General features: G+C 44.2%; 1 long non-coding RNA gene across 3 annotated transcripts in view; it reads left to right on the top strand.

Annotated features, from left to right (window-relative positions):
• Positions 1–15,990, top strand: part of LOC149350531 (uncharacterized) — a 28,108-nt gene extending 12,118 nt beyond the window's left edge. For 2 of the 3 annotated variants that reach the window (XR_016290389.1, XR_016290387.1), the window contains exon 5: positions 15,729–15,990. This is a non-coding gene — a long non-coding RNA (uncharacterized LOC149350531). Of the gene's footprint in view, positions 1–3,941; positions 7,502–15,728 lie in introns of those variants that run through there. The other variant, XR_016290388.1, reaches the window with a different exon arrangement.
• Positions 15,991–16,501: the final 511 nt, after the last annotated feature.

The following is a 16,501-nucleotide window of genomic DNA, read 5'->3' on the forward strand; positions in this document are numbered from 1 at the left end:
TCGTATAGAGCTGCATCAAAACATTGAGCTAGTTTGTTCTGCCTTTTCTTCCTGCATAGTGCTTTGTCCGCTTGCTTCTGTATGCTGTTGTGCATGACGTCTTTCAATGGACAGGGAATTGAGGGGCTCGTTGGTCTAGCATCATTGCAAGCACCAAACTTTAAATTCTTCGGCGTACTCTTTGGACTTTTCTTTTGTTACCTTGTTTTCTTGGCACTCTGCACTGTCCTGGTCCATGTCATGTTTACTGCTGTTAGCGGCTGTGTGGGGCAGGAAGGGAGCATTAGTAATGAAACATCACATACTTCTTTGTAACAAATACTTCACTAATGGGCACAAAACACTGTTTGAATATCATTCCTGGTACCCGGCAGGTGAACAAATGATTTATCCATAATGTGTGACATATACATAATAGAGCATCTCTTGCTTCTTCACCATGCCTGTGTGTTAGATTTCTGCCACGTGCCACTTGTTGTTGGCTCTAGTTTGTCCAAACTGTAGTCTGCTGACAGGCTGTCATCTCATGCCATCTGTTTTGGTTTGCACTGTGTAATGCCTTGGCTGGGGACCAACCTGAGTGACAACTATTTTTTGCAAAGTATTCTTGTGCCTCACCCTGACAGGCTGGTGCCTTACAAGAGTCAGAAGTCTGTCAGCTTGGATATCTCAGTGCTTGAGCTGTGCAGTCTGTCTGCATTGGAAAAGTTTCTAGTGTGCATCAGTAGAGAACAATGGTTTTTGGGCTTCTTATAAGCGTCAATATGAATGTTCTCAATTTCCTGCCCATCAACAACTCTGCAGGCGAACATGTTCCTTTGTTGGCCTGTTAGTTGAGGTGGACCAAGTGCAAACCTTTGCCATCACTGTATGACATGATCATCATGAGCTTTTAATAATGTGTACTGTTTGTTCCACCTGATCATTGGAAATTGGGCACAGTGGTAATGATGGTTAATGAACAGTGTCCCATCCTTGCAAGAATGCTCGAATGCTTCTGAGCAAATAAGGGTCCCTTATATCAGAGAAGCTTATTAGAGATTAGAAATGTGTGAAGATGTCTTTTAGGAGCAAAGTTGCTATGGTAGTTTCAAAGCATTTCACTTTCACATACTTTGAAAAGCAGTGAACAGCAAGGATATAAGTGCTGCCTCGGTGTCAAAGGGAGAGAAATGAGCAGCTAATTTTTGGAGCTGGCAGGTCTCTTTCAAGCAGCAGTTGCTAAGGGTTTTCTTTCTTGTTGGATTAGCAAAATTATCTTGTCAAGTGGAGGCTAAAAAGCACCCTGGGTTGCTAACTTTTTACATGTCACACTGCCTAGATTTGTGTGAAAGGTCACTTGTTGTGAAAATATGATCATGCGACACGATGAACTTCAGAGAAGTGATCTGTGCATCTAGTTGCTAAGGAACTGCATGTTGCTTTTTGGATCTGTTCGAGCATGGTTAGTGATGCTTGAAATAACCTGTGGCCAAAAGTCATGGATCACTGTTTCCAGTTTCCATCTTAGCTTCTGGGTTAAAGGACTTTGGTAGTGTATTAACCACGATCAGCTGCTTTTTGCTGTTGCCCTGAAGCTGGTGCAAAAGTATTTGCTTTGGTGACATTTTTGCTAAATCCTTCATTTGTAATTCAGTTAGAGGTTGGGCTGTTTCAATTATTACAAAGCAGCCAAAAGTGTAATGCTGGAGCCATTCTTATGTGAACACCACAGCTAGGAGTTCTTTTTGTCTGTTCATTATTGTGTTGAGGAGGTATGAGTGCTACTGATAAGGAAAACAGGTGCTATCACAATTTTTTTCTCAATCATGTTGAGAAGCTCACATAGAGGGCTAGTAGTTCCTGCGATGTTTGGTATAAACTTCTCATTCCCGAGAATCTCTGTAGGTCTGACTTGTTTGATGGAGTTGACATGTGCTCGGTATCATTTATTTTCGGTAGCCACCCTTTCCGGCAAGTGATAGTGTCCTAGATGTGAAATTGCTGGAAGTTGTCCAGGTTGGCCTTGTCCAGCTTCAGGTTGTTTTCCCAAGAAGTTGCCAGAACAGTTACTCTGTGCTCTTTGAGAGTCCTTGAGGTCACCTGCATGTTATCAAAATGGCCTCATGAGGAAATGTCCTTCAAAAATCTTGTCAATGGCCTGTTGGAACAGCGAGTTCCAACAGTGCTCAGAGAAAGCAGTGGTGACTGAATGGTGTTGCAAACTTGTGTGCTGGGAATGCTTCATTCAGAGTAAGCTGCCGGAGATCAGTCTTGGCATCAAGGTCTAAGAACACAGCAGAGCCATTCATGTTTGTAAAAAGCCAAAAGATTCTAAACTTCTTCTGTGCGAGGGTTGTGTTGTGTGTGTTCAGTTTCGTGCATTTTGTGCATTCATAAAGATCTGCCAGTCTTCTCTGGACACCATTTTTGAAATTCGAACCCATTGACTACGTGGTAATTCTGCAAGAAAAACAGATAATTTTTGCACATTGTCATAAGGAAACCACCGTGCATCATGAGAAATGTGATTTTTATGTTGATGCAGACATTGGAAGCTCTAACACATGTAACAGGTAGCAAATTTGCCTAGTATCCTTCACTGTAGGATGACTCAAAAGTTGGTGTCAAGAAAAATACTTCCACTAATAAAAAGATGATTCTAAATTGTAAAGTGGAATGAACATTTTATATGAAAAAATATTTGAATTTCTTCAAATTTCTGAAGTTTTGGCATAAATGGGTTAGGTATTGCTAGAAAAATTCCTCCTGAGAATTTTGCCCTGGGTGCCCATGTAGCACTCCAACTAATGGTAGATGCAGGAATATTGAAATGGTGTTTATTTCACAGCGGGCTGGTTGCCACATTAGATCAAACAAAGGGTGGCTGGTCAACCACTTAAATTTATTTTAAATTTTTACATATTGCTGCCTGGTGACAGGAAAGGAGAGATGCACAATTGGTGTGGCCCCTAAAATTTTTTCTAAGCACGAGAAATTATTAATGACGTAGAGGTGGAGTTGCGTGCTTATGTGCTGTGCTGTTTTGACCAACTTTGGTTATGAATTACATAAAATATAATAACGTTCAGTGCCTGAAAATTGTTTGAATAAATACGTATATGGATGTTTCTATCTGTGCTCAGTTATTTTTGTCTGTCTAGAAGGTATAAATTTTTTTATAAAATTTGTTGGTCTGCCCAGGGAATGCTTTTCTGTCTACTTTGCAGGTCTTTATCTCAATTAAGGCTTGCAGTAGAGAGCAGCAGTAATTCTACATTATGTTCTACTCAAGCTGATCATTCGAACTGCTGAAGTTCATATTTATGTGCCTTTTTGACAGAGATACAATCATGCTAACTTCAAGAAAACACTGAACAGTGGATACTTCTGATGGTGGTAAAAAGAAAAACCAATTTTTGATATTTTTAAACTTATCCACATATTCTCCTCTATATCAGCTTTCACAATCATTAACATGTTCCATAATTTTGTTGCTCTAGTAGTTACACTCGCTCTGATGAGGCCCTTGTGCAAGGATTGGCCAATCATGTAGATCTGACTTCTTGCCTGATGCATCTATATAATGCAGGCAAGACTGGATTTCAGCTTCTTAAAAAAAAACTTGGAGTAACGGAAAGGTGTTGGTGGCACTGAGGACGTCAATTTTGAGAAGATTTGGGCTTGAGAAAGGCCATGAGAGCGGGGCTGCTGAGCAGGAGCGCGTGCACTCTGTACGCTTGTTTTAAGAGGCGATGCGGTGGGAGTTCATTTTCGTGTCCTCGGGCAGGCATGTGGGGTAGAGGAAACTGCCGTAAACTGGTCCTTTGTTTTCAGATATGGTCGCGACAGATAGGGATAATGCACGCCCGCCCGCCGCTGCAGGACCCTGCATGCCAAAGAACCACTGGAAGTGAGGCCTTTGTGTGAAGAGTTCAGCACGACAATCTTTTCGGTTTCAGCACTGTGATTGGAGCCAGATGACACCTGGGTTCCCTCCAGATGGTTCATTAGGGCAGGCCTTGGGAGCAATCTTTGTCAAGCAGACAGGGGGTGCTCTAGCAAAGGTGGGATGGCTTCTTCCAAAGGAGACTTTCTGCTGCCGCTGCCATGGCTATGCTGGATGAGCAAGTCTGCGTTCTAATCTGCTTAGGCTGGAGGGGAGCATGGGCACAACACTTCCTAGCGGTTACCAGACGTTCACTTCCATCACAAATGAACGAGAGATGTACTTTCGTTCTGCTCTTACTCCGCTACTCACGTGCATCTCATGGCGACACAGTGTAGCTCTAAGCGAATGTCTTGTGCAGATTACCTTTCGAAGCCAAAGAAGCTCATTGCAAAAGAGTGAAATTTTCGCAGCGTTACTGACCTAGACATCAACGTTTTGAAGCAACTGCTAGTATCCAAAAGATCTGTGAATGTCAATGGGACGGACTAGGTACTTGTGCTACTCGTGCTTTCGCTACTTCTGCATGAAATATCTTCACACAGCATGCAGTTGCACGTTGCCACTTTTTTAATCATCTTCGGGTGTTAGTGGCAAGGCGGATTGTGCACAACGACATTAGGAAGGCACAAGGTAAAGCCATCTACGGGGAAAAGCGATGCACATAGTGTGGGAGCATTGTATTTCACTTCGATTATTGTATTCAACTTCAGTTTTGCCGAAAACTCGACTGTCGTGCTTTCTGACGAGTTCTGGGCATACCACTAGCAAAAGAATTAAGTATCAATATCTACATGTGTGGCCAGAGCGAGAAAATCTACAAACAGTTCCATTGTTAGTGATGACTTGAGCCACGAATCTGCTCACACCTGCTTTGCTGCAAAGAATGCGAGAGAATAGGTGGACAACAATTTGCCGGTTTACTCCAAGGTGACATGTGTGAGTGTTGGAGCCACCAGTCATTTCAAAATTAGATACCAGGTTTTTGAGTTTGGAAACAGTGATTGTCCCAATACTCAGTGGATATTTTCAGCAACTGGACATCAGAAAAACACGTGCAGCGGAGTTCGAGGACTCTTCAGGTACCATGCAGTACTCAACAACCTGAGGATAAACCCTGAAAGCGCAATTGATACGACAAATATGATGGTGCACGCCTTCCATGGCATTATATCTTGGCATGCATGGCAGCTATTCAGGTCATCAACAGAAGAATCTTCTGAATCATATGTGGCATGGCCAGATCTGCATGGAGGAAACTAAGTGTGCAGGAATGAAGGCATTGTGCGTTGCCGAATCAGTCGAATACACGATTGCAGCCCTTGCTGAAGAATAAAATTTCAATTTCAGTTTTCATTTTAATTTCAATTAATCGGCAATATAACTTTCAGAGCCTTTTAGTTATGACTGAATCCCAGATTCAAGAGTTTGGACTTGCTTAACAATCTTGTGTGTGACACTGTCTGGTTTGCTAATTGCTGGTCTGTGCTTGTATATACACACCTTTTGAAGGCTTTGTGAGTTCTCTTGTAGAAGAGGAGAAGTTGCCTTGCTCAGGAGGCTACCACAGTTGAAGTTCCCGTCGGAGTAAGCGGACTGCTGTGCCAGTTTTGTTGGTTTGTGTATCAGTATTGCTCCCTTCATGTTCCCTTTAGTGACTGCATGGTTCTTCTGCTTCAGTCACTGTTTTCATTTCGTTTAGTTGTCATGATGTTGCTTCATACATGTATCTCTCGGTCAGAAGTTGGTTCATCGTCACGTCAGTTTAGAGGGGAAACTGATGGAACTTTGAATATCTCATGCCAAATGCTAATTTCAACTTTACTCCTGTGTTGATATCGGCAAACGAGCAGTTATTTGTTACTGCACGAAGCTTTATATAGAAAGTATTTTTGAGTTTTTCATCTGCTTGAATTGTCTTTTCAAAGTGAAAGACCATGTACTCATGTTTGACTTTTGCTCTGAGTTGATCATGGAGCTTTTGCTTGGCTTTTGCTGAATCATAATGGGGTGCAGTAGAACTTACCGCTTTTATCTTTACAGTGGGGATGCTTCTAGAAGGTGCTGGGGTTGCACTGGCGGTAGCGGAAATTACCAGCCCTAAAATGCATAGTATATCTGACGTTGCAGCATCTTTGCCGGTTTTTTCCTGGGCTAGTTTTCAAACCTGTCAGTGTAGAGTTCCCTTCATTCTACAAGCGTTGCTGGAGATAAATCAACATCACAGGGCTGAAAAGTCGGCTAAGAAGAGTGAATGGCATCTTGTTTTCGCACATTTTAGAATGTGGGTGTCAGGAGTTGAACTGTTCTTTGCGTCTGCTAGGTGGCTTGTAGTTGTTCTTTGTTCTGAAGTCCTACTGCTCATGTGCGATGCATTTCTCATTGTCCTTTTTTTGTGTTCTGTTGTATCAACAGATGTGAACAAGAGCTGTGTGCTCATTGAACCACATTTATTGTTAACCCACTCGGTGCTTGTCTAATAATAATAATAATATCTTTATTTTTCCTTACCTACAAGAAAAGGAGGAGCAGCCGCAAAAAAGCTGCTTCAGTGAGCAGCTTGATGGGGCTGCTGATGTGTGGCAGATGCGTGGCAATTGCAACGGTCACGAGGTGGTGGTGGTGGTGAAACTTTGTTTCCAGCGGATACAGAGGAGTGACCCAAAGCCGCCCCCCACTTAAATGACGGCCGCTATCCCTTGGGTAGCGGCAGCGTCTTCAGCCAGCTGGAGGAGCTTGATCTGTGTCCCCGGGTCGGGGCTGAGCATTAGAGCATCCCAATGATCAGAGTTGGTTATCAGTAACTCGCGGGTAGGGACTGCGGGCAGTTTCACATCATATGATTTAGATCGGCTTTACTATCATAATTTTTGCATTTGTCTAAGTAGAGTCCTTCGGAATAGAAGCTACACAATTAGGGATTTGGATAGGCCAAGATTACGCCAGGCTTTGGCCTGTCGTTTGGAGAGTGTTTTATCTTCTGGGGGAATCTGAGTCTCTCCAACCTGTAGTCGCTCTGTGGATAGGTAGCCCAACTTCTTGTTTGACACATTTTCTGATTATGGCCTCCACCTTGTCTTTTTCAGTTGACTTGAGTGTGGATAAGGGCATATGTAAGCTATGCTGCTGATCACAGAGGCTTGTACTAAACGGCGAGTATTGCTTTCCCTCAGGCCCGAGTGGCAGTTATGAATGCAGCGAATGAGTCGCATAATTTGCTGTGAGGTTCCCTGAAGCTTTTCGATTGCGTCACCATTGAAGCCGTGCTTTTCTAGCATTAGGCTCAAGATTTTAATTTTGGGTACTCGAGGAATGGGGTCTCCACGAATAGTTAGTTCGATGGCCAATGGGGATTGCACAAGGAATCTGGTCTTGCGGAATGCGAGAAATTCAGATTTGGCCGGAGAGCACTGCGGCCCCCACGATATCAATGGCACGCTGGAGTCTCTCCTCGATTTGGGCATCACTGCCCTGGGTGGTCCACAAGGTGATATCATCCGCATAGAGGCTGTGGTGGAGTTGTGGGATCTGCTCTAATTGATGTGGAAGTGTCAGTATTGCAACGTTAAAGAGAAAGGGTGAGAGGACCAATCACTGCGGGGTGCCCTTGTTGCCAAGGGGCAAGTCATCCAAAGGAATACCTCCTACTTGGAAAGAGGCCTTTCCACCCGAGAGAAAGTCGTGGATATAGCTAAAGGTGCAAGCGGCTCCCACCCCGAGTTCGTGAAGGTTCTCCAAGATTGCATCATGCGGTCAGAAAATCACAAGGGATAGAGATTGAGAGAAAGAGAGCGAGAGACCTTTTCTTCTTTCAGATCCTTCTTGGGGTCAGATCTTGTTTTTTACTACAGATGCTAGTGCCAATTCCTCCTTCAATTAAGTTCACAACGGATGGTGTATGGAGGTACGGCTTCAGCGGAAGTTTCTCCAGTTAGCCGGGACGGAACTGGCTCGTGCTTTCCTCCACCTGCCCTAACCTTGATAGTTCACCAGCGCCACCCTCACCCAAAGCAGCGGACATATAACACTCTTTAAAAATATTTAAAAAATAGTGGTTTTTGAGGAGAGGAAATGCCGCTGTGATGGTGTCACTTCTTGGTGAATGCCACAACTGCACCACCATTTCTCATGCTCAAGTTGCTGATCCCACCTCATGTTCAATCAATTTGTTCTGTTTGGGTTCCTGGCCAAAGGGCCTACATTTCAAGAAGTTTTAGATGCTTTAGCGAAGACACCTCTGAGTGGTTCAGTCGTTGACCTCCTATACTGACTTCTGCATACTTTGTGGCGGCCAGGTTTCGTATGTACTTTTTAATCCAAGAATGTGCCGCATCAGCACTTACTTCCTTAGATTATTTTCAGTACCTTCTGTTTCCTTGTAGGAGCAAAAGTGTGGCAATCTCGCAAACTTGAAGTTTCCTTCACGTGACTTTGCTGTCATGTGCCGCAGTTGAAGTTTTACCGCTCGCAATCTCCCCTTTGCGCCCATATTGTGCTGAGCCGGAAACAATAGATCACTTTCTTCTCTTTTGTCGCTGCTTTACTTTGTTAAGGAGGTGACTGTTAGAAGTTCCATTCCAGAAACTCAGTTTTCGCCTGTCATCTGCGGTTGTTCTGTCTGTCCCTTGGTGCCTCTATGCTTGCATGCAGCAGTGGAATGTTTTCTCCGCCATTCAAAATTTTCTTCTCCAAACAAAACATCTTCCCTCATAAATTATCGTGTTTTCCTTTTATTTATTTTTGCCACCTTTTTTATTCCTTTTTTGTTTTTGTATTCTTTTGTTGTTTAACTCCTACAAATTTAAGTTTATTAGGCACCTTTACCACCCTCAACCATCTCTGTCACTGAATTTGAGTTGATCCTTTTCTTTCTGATCTCATCTCATTTCTGCAGCATAAAAGTAAAAAAAAAAACAACAAAAAAACTTGTAGTCACCGCCTTGGTCATGGCCCGTCCCCTTTGTAGGCATGTGCCTTTATATATCGAGGACAACAACAGCAACAGCCGGAATAATTTCGACCATCTAGGGATCTTCAATGCGCACTGACATTGTACAGCACGTGGGAGCCTTTTGCGTTTCATCTCCGTCGAAATGCAGCTGTCGTGGTCGAGTTCGAAGCCGGGAACTTCGGCTCAGTAGCCAAGCGCACTAGCCACTGAGCCACCGTGGCGGGTAAAAGAAAGTCCTGAAATACCACAAGTGCCATGTTGAATGCGATCGAATTGTGAGGGCGGCAGCTGTGCGAGAACCCTCTAATATGCTGTCTATGGCAGACTGCCAGCACCGAGGTCCTATTGAGCAGACAAGAGTAGGTATACATGAGAGGCTCGTTACGACAGACTTGATGGAAACCAACAGTCACCAAAGCTACCATAACCAATAAAGACTTAGGGAAGTTTTTTGTTCCATTTGGGGTATTGATCAATGGGAAATGTGTAATCTTTTTTTTTCAGGAAAAATAATTGATTAGAAAGTAGAAGAAAAACCACATGCCGCCAGTGGGATCTAAGCCCACGATATTATTCCAACAGCCAGCTATCAATTTACACCTAGCAGGCGCCTGTTAGAATTTAGCTATTCGGACGGGGTCAGTGCAGTGTCGTAATGCAATGTCTCAATAAGAACCGTGCCTGCTGCTGCGAAGTGACGGCTTCCAGAAATGATTGGTCATTTAAAAACGCTCACCTCGTCCTAACCAAGCTCAAAGAAGACTACACATAATTTACCCAAACAATAACTTGTGTACCGAGACACAAAGGAATTAGAGGGAATGGTAAACGTGTTTTATCATAATTAAAATATGCCAGCATTGGCTAGGTTAGCACGTTGGTCATTATACGTTTGTTTTTTCGCCGCACTACACAGGATTGAAATGTGCACAGTTTAGTTCTTCACAGAGTGTAAAGGCTGCCAGTGGGCTAGCAAACTATCCATGCAGGCCACCTTGCGCACAGCGCATCTCAACACGTCGCACTGCATACGCATAAAAAGCCTCATAATAATTAGATTATTTTGGTTGCATTTCGTGTGTAAACACACTATGAAGGAGAGAAGGGTCGACGTCCCGTTGATCTCAGCAATGTTGTAGTACAAATAAATTAGTATAACAAGTGATATTAACAGCGACTGCCAGGAAGCACGCAAGCAGGGGAGAAAGTTGGAACCGGAACACCAAAAATAGGAAGTAGCATGGTAGCAGACGACGTCCCCATGATGCTCTTTTTCACCTATTAAGACGAGAGGGGCCATAAAGGGGCCAAGCCGAAGCCTGTGGGAGCCATTTTGGCTGGGACCATATTACGGCACGCTGTCAATCGCAAGCGACTCACAAGTGCCAAGCGCTTTCAAAGCCCCTCTCCTAATGGGCTGTGCGTGCACTGGTGCATGCTGTACGGTTCCCATCATAGCACCTTGGAGCTGTTGCTGTTAGTCTTATTTTTAAAGTGCACCGGTGTTTTTGTTTAGCGCGGGGCTGCGAGTGAGTTGTACTAGCTGTACTACGAGATTTCGGGATGATTGACCACACTGAAGAATTGCCCACCACCATTCAAATGAAACCCGATCCTTGATGCTATGTCTGCATTTTACTCTGTGCAGAAAACTTAATCAATGCTGGCATTGCCTCAGTAGGCCTGTATTTTCCCATTTGGAACTGCAGTGGCGGCATTTTAATCTCTGCATAAGACTTATTCAAAGCAGGAATCGCTTAAATAGGCTGTGTTCTTCCATTTGGAACTAGAGTGCAGTCTTTTCTTTCGAGCCATGCTTTCGTGCCTTCTCTGTTAACTATGACTAATTACACTAGAATGCTGGAGGACGACATTCATCAGCACCTTTATTGCGCTGTGTGTGTGGATGGTGCAAAATGAGGTGAAACTGCTAGCAGATGTAGAGCCTCTCCATTTGTTTTTCTGTTTTACTTTTATTCCCTTTCCATTCTAATACTTTATCATGATATTCTGCTGCTTCTTACAGAGAGTAGGTGTGTATGAACCAGTGTCACTGCCTGACCAGTGTTATTAAATTTCACTACAGAATGCCTCCTTCTAGAGAGCTAACTGCTAGTGCCATGTTCCTGGGAAAGACTTGAGTTTTTGTAGCCAGGAAGTGTCCATGGCGAATATGAAGGACAGTGCCCGCAAGCTTTCTCTGCCACTCTGCCCGTGTTGTATTGAAAACAGATCTAAAGGAACTGTGCATACGCCACTGCTAGGTTTCAAAGGAATAGGAAAAACGCTAGAAATGGCTAGAAAGCGGGAATGAAAGCTGCAAAACAGTCCTGGCACTCTTGGCTAACGAACCCCCCATGAAAGCCATGACCCTTGTAATGACCAGCGTCGCAGCAGGGAGCCGCGAGGTCCGATGTCGCCGCCACCATGCAGGTGCAAGTGGGAAAGAGAGAGTGGAGATTATTAATATATGCTTCCTCTCGAGGGATGGGGGTTAGTGAAGAAATAGCAGTTGCACAGCCAGCACTACAATTAATTGTCTCCTTTAACAGCTATGCTACTATGTCTTTCTCGGGAACCTTCATTCTTAGAGTTAGTGCTCTAAAAGGAGGTACTCTATAAATTTTGAAGTAGGGAACAGGGAGTGGCCATAGTGACTGCCTTGCACCGTCTGATTAACGGACTGTGCAACGCAGTCCGTAACACCTCTGTCTCTCTTCTTTCACTCCCATTTCCAGCCTTTAAAGGCATCCGTGGGCTGTGGGATGTCACTACATACGAGGTCTGTTAGAAAAGTATCCGACCTTTGGCCGAAGAAAAAAAACTGGCATAACTGGAGCGTTAGAAACCTAATAACCTTCAAAGTAGTCTCCTTGGGGCTCCATATGCATCTCCCAGCGGTGCTGCCATTGTTGGAAGTATTCCGAAAAGGCCCTTTTCGGAACGGAATTTAGCTCTGCTGTCGTTGCAGCCATAATGTCCTTTCTTTTCTGAAATCGCGCTCCTTTCAATGGCCTCTTGATTTTAGGAAACAGCCAGAAGTCGTAGGGGGGCATATCTGGAGAGTAAGGAGCCTGTTGAACTACAGGAGTCTGGTTTTTCGCCAGAAAAGTCTGAATCAAATGCGAGGAATGTGCAGGAGCAATGCCGCGAGGGATGCGCCAATTTCTTGTTGACCTCAATTCCGGTCTCTTGCGCCGCACAGCACCATGTAGGCGATGGAAGACATCTCTGTAGTACTCTTTAGTCATTCTTTGACCCTGTGGGGTGCGTACTCGTGGTGTGCCACACAGAGGGAGTCAAAAAAGCAGTCAGCATCACTTTGACATTGCTGAGCACTTGGCGGCACTTCTTTGGTCTTGGTGACGTGGAATGCGTCCTCTGTGACGACTGTGATTTGGTTTCCAGGTCGTACCCGTACACCCAAGACTCGTCACTAGAGATTACGGCGTCGGTGAAGTCAGGGTAACTGTTTGTGGAATCCAGCATCTCCTGTGAGACTTCAACACGAAGCTGCTTTTTCTCCACTGTCAGCAGCTTCGGCACGAATTTCGCTGCCACTCTCTCCACGGCAAAATCTTCGGTGATAATGGAATGTGCAGAAAAATTGCTGATGTCCACCTCTCCCGCAATTTCTCGGATAGTCACACAACAGTCCCGCATCACCACAGCGTTCACTTCGGCAATTACCTGGTCATTTCGGCATGTTGACGGCCGACCGGAGCGTGGCTCTCTCTCCACGGATGTGCGGCCGTCTTTAAACCAGTTGCACCACTGCTTAATCTGTGTGCTGCTCATAGCATCATCACGGAAAGCCGTCTGAACATTTCGAATGGTTTCCACTTGGCTATCGCCAAGTTTCTGGCAAAATTTGAGGTAGTAGCGCTGCTCCTCTCGCTCCGCCATTTTCCTTGCAACAAAAAACCGACGAGAGCACTGCGCACTGCCTCACTCAAACGCTGCTTCCCAGTGACTGACGCTATCGGCAGGCTGGAAAAAATTCATGCATGCGCACGAGGGTTCAAGGTCGGCTGCTGTAAGCGCGCTTGTTTCATATCCATCAGGTGTTCGCAAAAAAAAATAAAGTCGGATACTTTTCTAACAGACCTCGTATAGAGATCCCTAGGTGGTTGAAATTATTCTGGAGCCCTCTTTCTTTCCACACCTCTTTCTTCTTTTGTTCCCACCTTCCTCTCTTCCCCCATGGCACGGCTAACGTGTGCACCGAGAAATAAGACAGTTAGTGCACCCTTCCATTCCTTAAAAACCAGTTTACTCCGAAACTGTAACAGTACACATGGCCAGGCGCCTGTACGAGGGCTTGGGGGTTGGGAGGAGGTAGGGGCATCGAACTAAAGACGCTTGCAACCTCTGTAGAACATAGCTGTTCTACTGTTATCTTCAGTCCCTGCTCGCTGGCTTTTGCGGAATTCGGATGTGCCGATAGCGAGAAACTCTGAGGATGGGCTAAAGCCTACACGAGTGGTATCCACGATGAATAAATGGGATTTAAACATCATTCTGTCTCCATAGCTAGTGCTCATAATCAACATTACCACTTGCATAATCACCATTATTTTTTTTCTAATCGTTCATGATGTGCTGTTTATGAGTCATAGTGGGATTGCCAAATGGTTGAATATTACGCTGTTCCCATCGAATGAGTAGTACATCAAACTGAGTCAACATTTAACATTCTCAACAGAATGTTAAAACTGAAAGTTGATGGAGGATCTTTTGTTTCCAGCAGGAAATGTTTTTCTAGAGCTACGGGAGCATATACAGGAACACTGGTTTTTCCTAAAGTCCCTTGATAGTATAAAGTAGCGACACTCTCCTCCGCATGATGCTTTCCTCCTCGTTTCTATTCGCACGCCGGCTCCCAACGCTGCACACAGCACGCTTTTTTGTCCAAGCGTCCGCCAGCCTGCTACAGCAGTCAGTGGATGTGCGTGTTTTTGGGCCAGGTCAGCACTCCAGTCATGTGCAAAATTTTGAAAATAGGTGATAATGGCATCGAGAATACTGAAAGTAATGTTTTTGAGGAGATTGGTTTCTCCTTAAAGCCGTTTGAATGGGGAATACTGATGTAAAGTTAGCTTTGAGGCAAGTTCTATTCTCCAGTCATTTTTTTTTAAAGCCACATAATAAGATGGTCTACTTAGTGCATCTGATGTAGTGTTGCCTGTGGCTTTGTTTGTGTTTGACTTTTGTTTTCTTGTTTGTGTGGATGTGTACAGCAGGTTTCATTTTGAGCGTGCCTTCTTTTAATAAATTAGTTATGAGTGCATCGTCCTTCCATATGTTTGTCTTCTCAATGTGAAAGTGGCTTTTGCACTGTAGTCTGAAAACTGAATAGAACAGCTGCGCAGTTTCAATGGGATCAAGCTGCGTGGGCAACCACTCATTGACCACAATTTACTGAATATTCTTTAGGCATTGGTGTCAAGGAAGCTTAAGAAAATACTCAGCAGATCTGTGAGAGAACGCATTCTATATCTTTAGGCAAAATAAACGTCTCTGTGTGATGTATTATAGTACTTTATGCATGGCATTTGGCTCCATTCTGTAGCAACAGAATTAAAGCTTGTATTTTGTTCAAGCATCACAAAAAGATGTATCATTAAAGAAAAAGAAGAGAGCATGGTCAGCAGGATATTTTATTTGCGTGCATGGGCAAAAATGTTGGCTGACAAGATACATGTAACCAAGAAAATTATATAATACTCAGCAACAATATCTAAGCTAGTATAGAAATATGCTCTGCAGTATTGATGGCAGTTGAAAAAAAGACATGCTCAAGAAAACACAGCAGTGGTACCAGTATGTCGTAGCTCGAATACATGTATACAGCAGTTTCAGTGCGACTGAAAGTTGATGAACAATGGGGCCTTGTGCTAAGAGCTTGTCTATTACAAATAACGGGTATGTTGCAATGAAAACGACACTGTAGGTGCAAGAGCTAGCACATTTTGAGCTGAGCCAGTCATGCATGCCAGTACAATGAATAAGCACATTCAAGATTTGAAAAAATGCAATGTGGACTAGCTAGCGCTCATTACTGTCAATACCACGGGTATACTTGTGAGTAATTTTTTTCAGTGTCATCATCCATTGTACCTAAGTAACTTGTGTAAACTGGAAAGAATAGCTCTTCTACAAGCCGCTATTTCGATCTTCAGTAAAACGGGCAGTGGATCCTAACATAATTACGAAAAGTACAATCGAGAGGTTGTGCCTTCGCACATATGGTTGACAGCAGAGAGCAGACTCTATAGTGCTGCTCCATTTCTGACTGTATAGAAGTGGCGCGCAGGGAGTGAGGAGGAGGTGAGGAGATCGCGCGGTGGCGGCAAAGTTTTAAGAAGAGTGGTGGTACTCTGTGTGTTGTACGCCACTTTTACTCATGACTGTATATGCCCTGGCACAGCTTGGCGCAGCAATGTCTTGGCACGATGGCACAGACCCCGACGGCACGAAACTGAGGTAGAACTAATGCTCTGAAATGGGTTTTAACAAACCAGGTACTGTGTTTGCTTCGTGCACGCCCGCCAGAAGTGTACCGGAAAGGGGGACAGGCCAGTGTGGGTGCTCACTCAACCCACAATGGCAGTCCACGGAACTCAGTTTGAGAACCCCTGATCTAGAACAAGTGGAGGCTAGCCCAGTGTTAAATTGAAAGCTTAAGGGGTAGCCAAGGTTATCTTCATGCAATCATCTTGCACACTCCTGACGCACCTTAACTTTACTTTTAGCATTGAAAAATGCAAAACTACACACTGTACAGCGAACTTGTTCCTTAAAAATGCTGTTTCCTGCATTTTACACTCTTTCTGCTTCCTTTTTCAGGTAGCCTTACAGCCAGCAGTGGCCATCGGTCATGGCATTATGTGCAGTCATTTGGACGAGTGACAGTGAGAAGGGAGCTTTTACCTCTGAAATCAGAAGCCAGAGGTGGTACACAACTGTGATGGAGTACTAATTGCAGGTAAATACTTTAGGTTGCTTGATTGCTCATTCTTAAACTTGCCTTGATCTGAACGCAAGTGTCACGCATGCAGATTCTCCAAGGCTGTATCGAGTGTGTTCAATAAACTTCGTTTACTTGGCAGTTCCATTTGTGGGTCTCATTTTTTCTGTAGGTTGGTTGCCATTTAGCCGAGAAAGTAAATCGCATCGATGTTGCACTTTTCGGTTTCCGAAAAAAAAAATTAAAGAAACGTGAGAAAAGTATGCTGAATTAAAGTTTCGAAACTGGTATTTAACCGAAAAAGGTCAGTATTTCATGACATGCACACTACAGCTAGCTGGATATTGAGTAGGAGTTACACTCAGTTGAAGGAGGAAATGAACAAAGTACAGAATCAAGGGGTGCAGTGAGGCACTGGTACTACTAGATTAGTGCAATTGTGTGTTTTTGGGCATAGCTCCGCTACCCCACATACATCTGCAGACCGGAAAGCTCCACCTCTGCGCCATCTGCTAGTGAAGTGCTGTTTGTTCACTCTCGTCTTCTCGGGACAGAGACTTAGTTAAGTAGGTCCACTGCATGTAAGGACGCTAACAGGAAATCATGCATAAGCATCACGTGAAGGTGTCATGTTCTGGTTACTGCGACAGTG

Source organism: Amblyomma mixtum, chromosome 3, assembly GCF_055824585.1.
Source record: "Amblyomma mixtum isolate Tamu chromosome 3, ASM5582458v1, whole genome shotgun sequence".
Taxonomy (NCBI): domain Eukaryota; kingdom Metazoa; phylum Arthropoda; class Arachnida; order Ixodida; family Ixodidae; genus Amblyomma; species Amblyomma mixtum.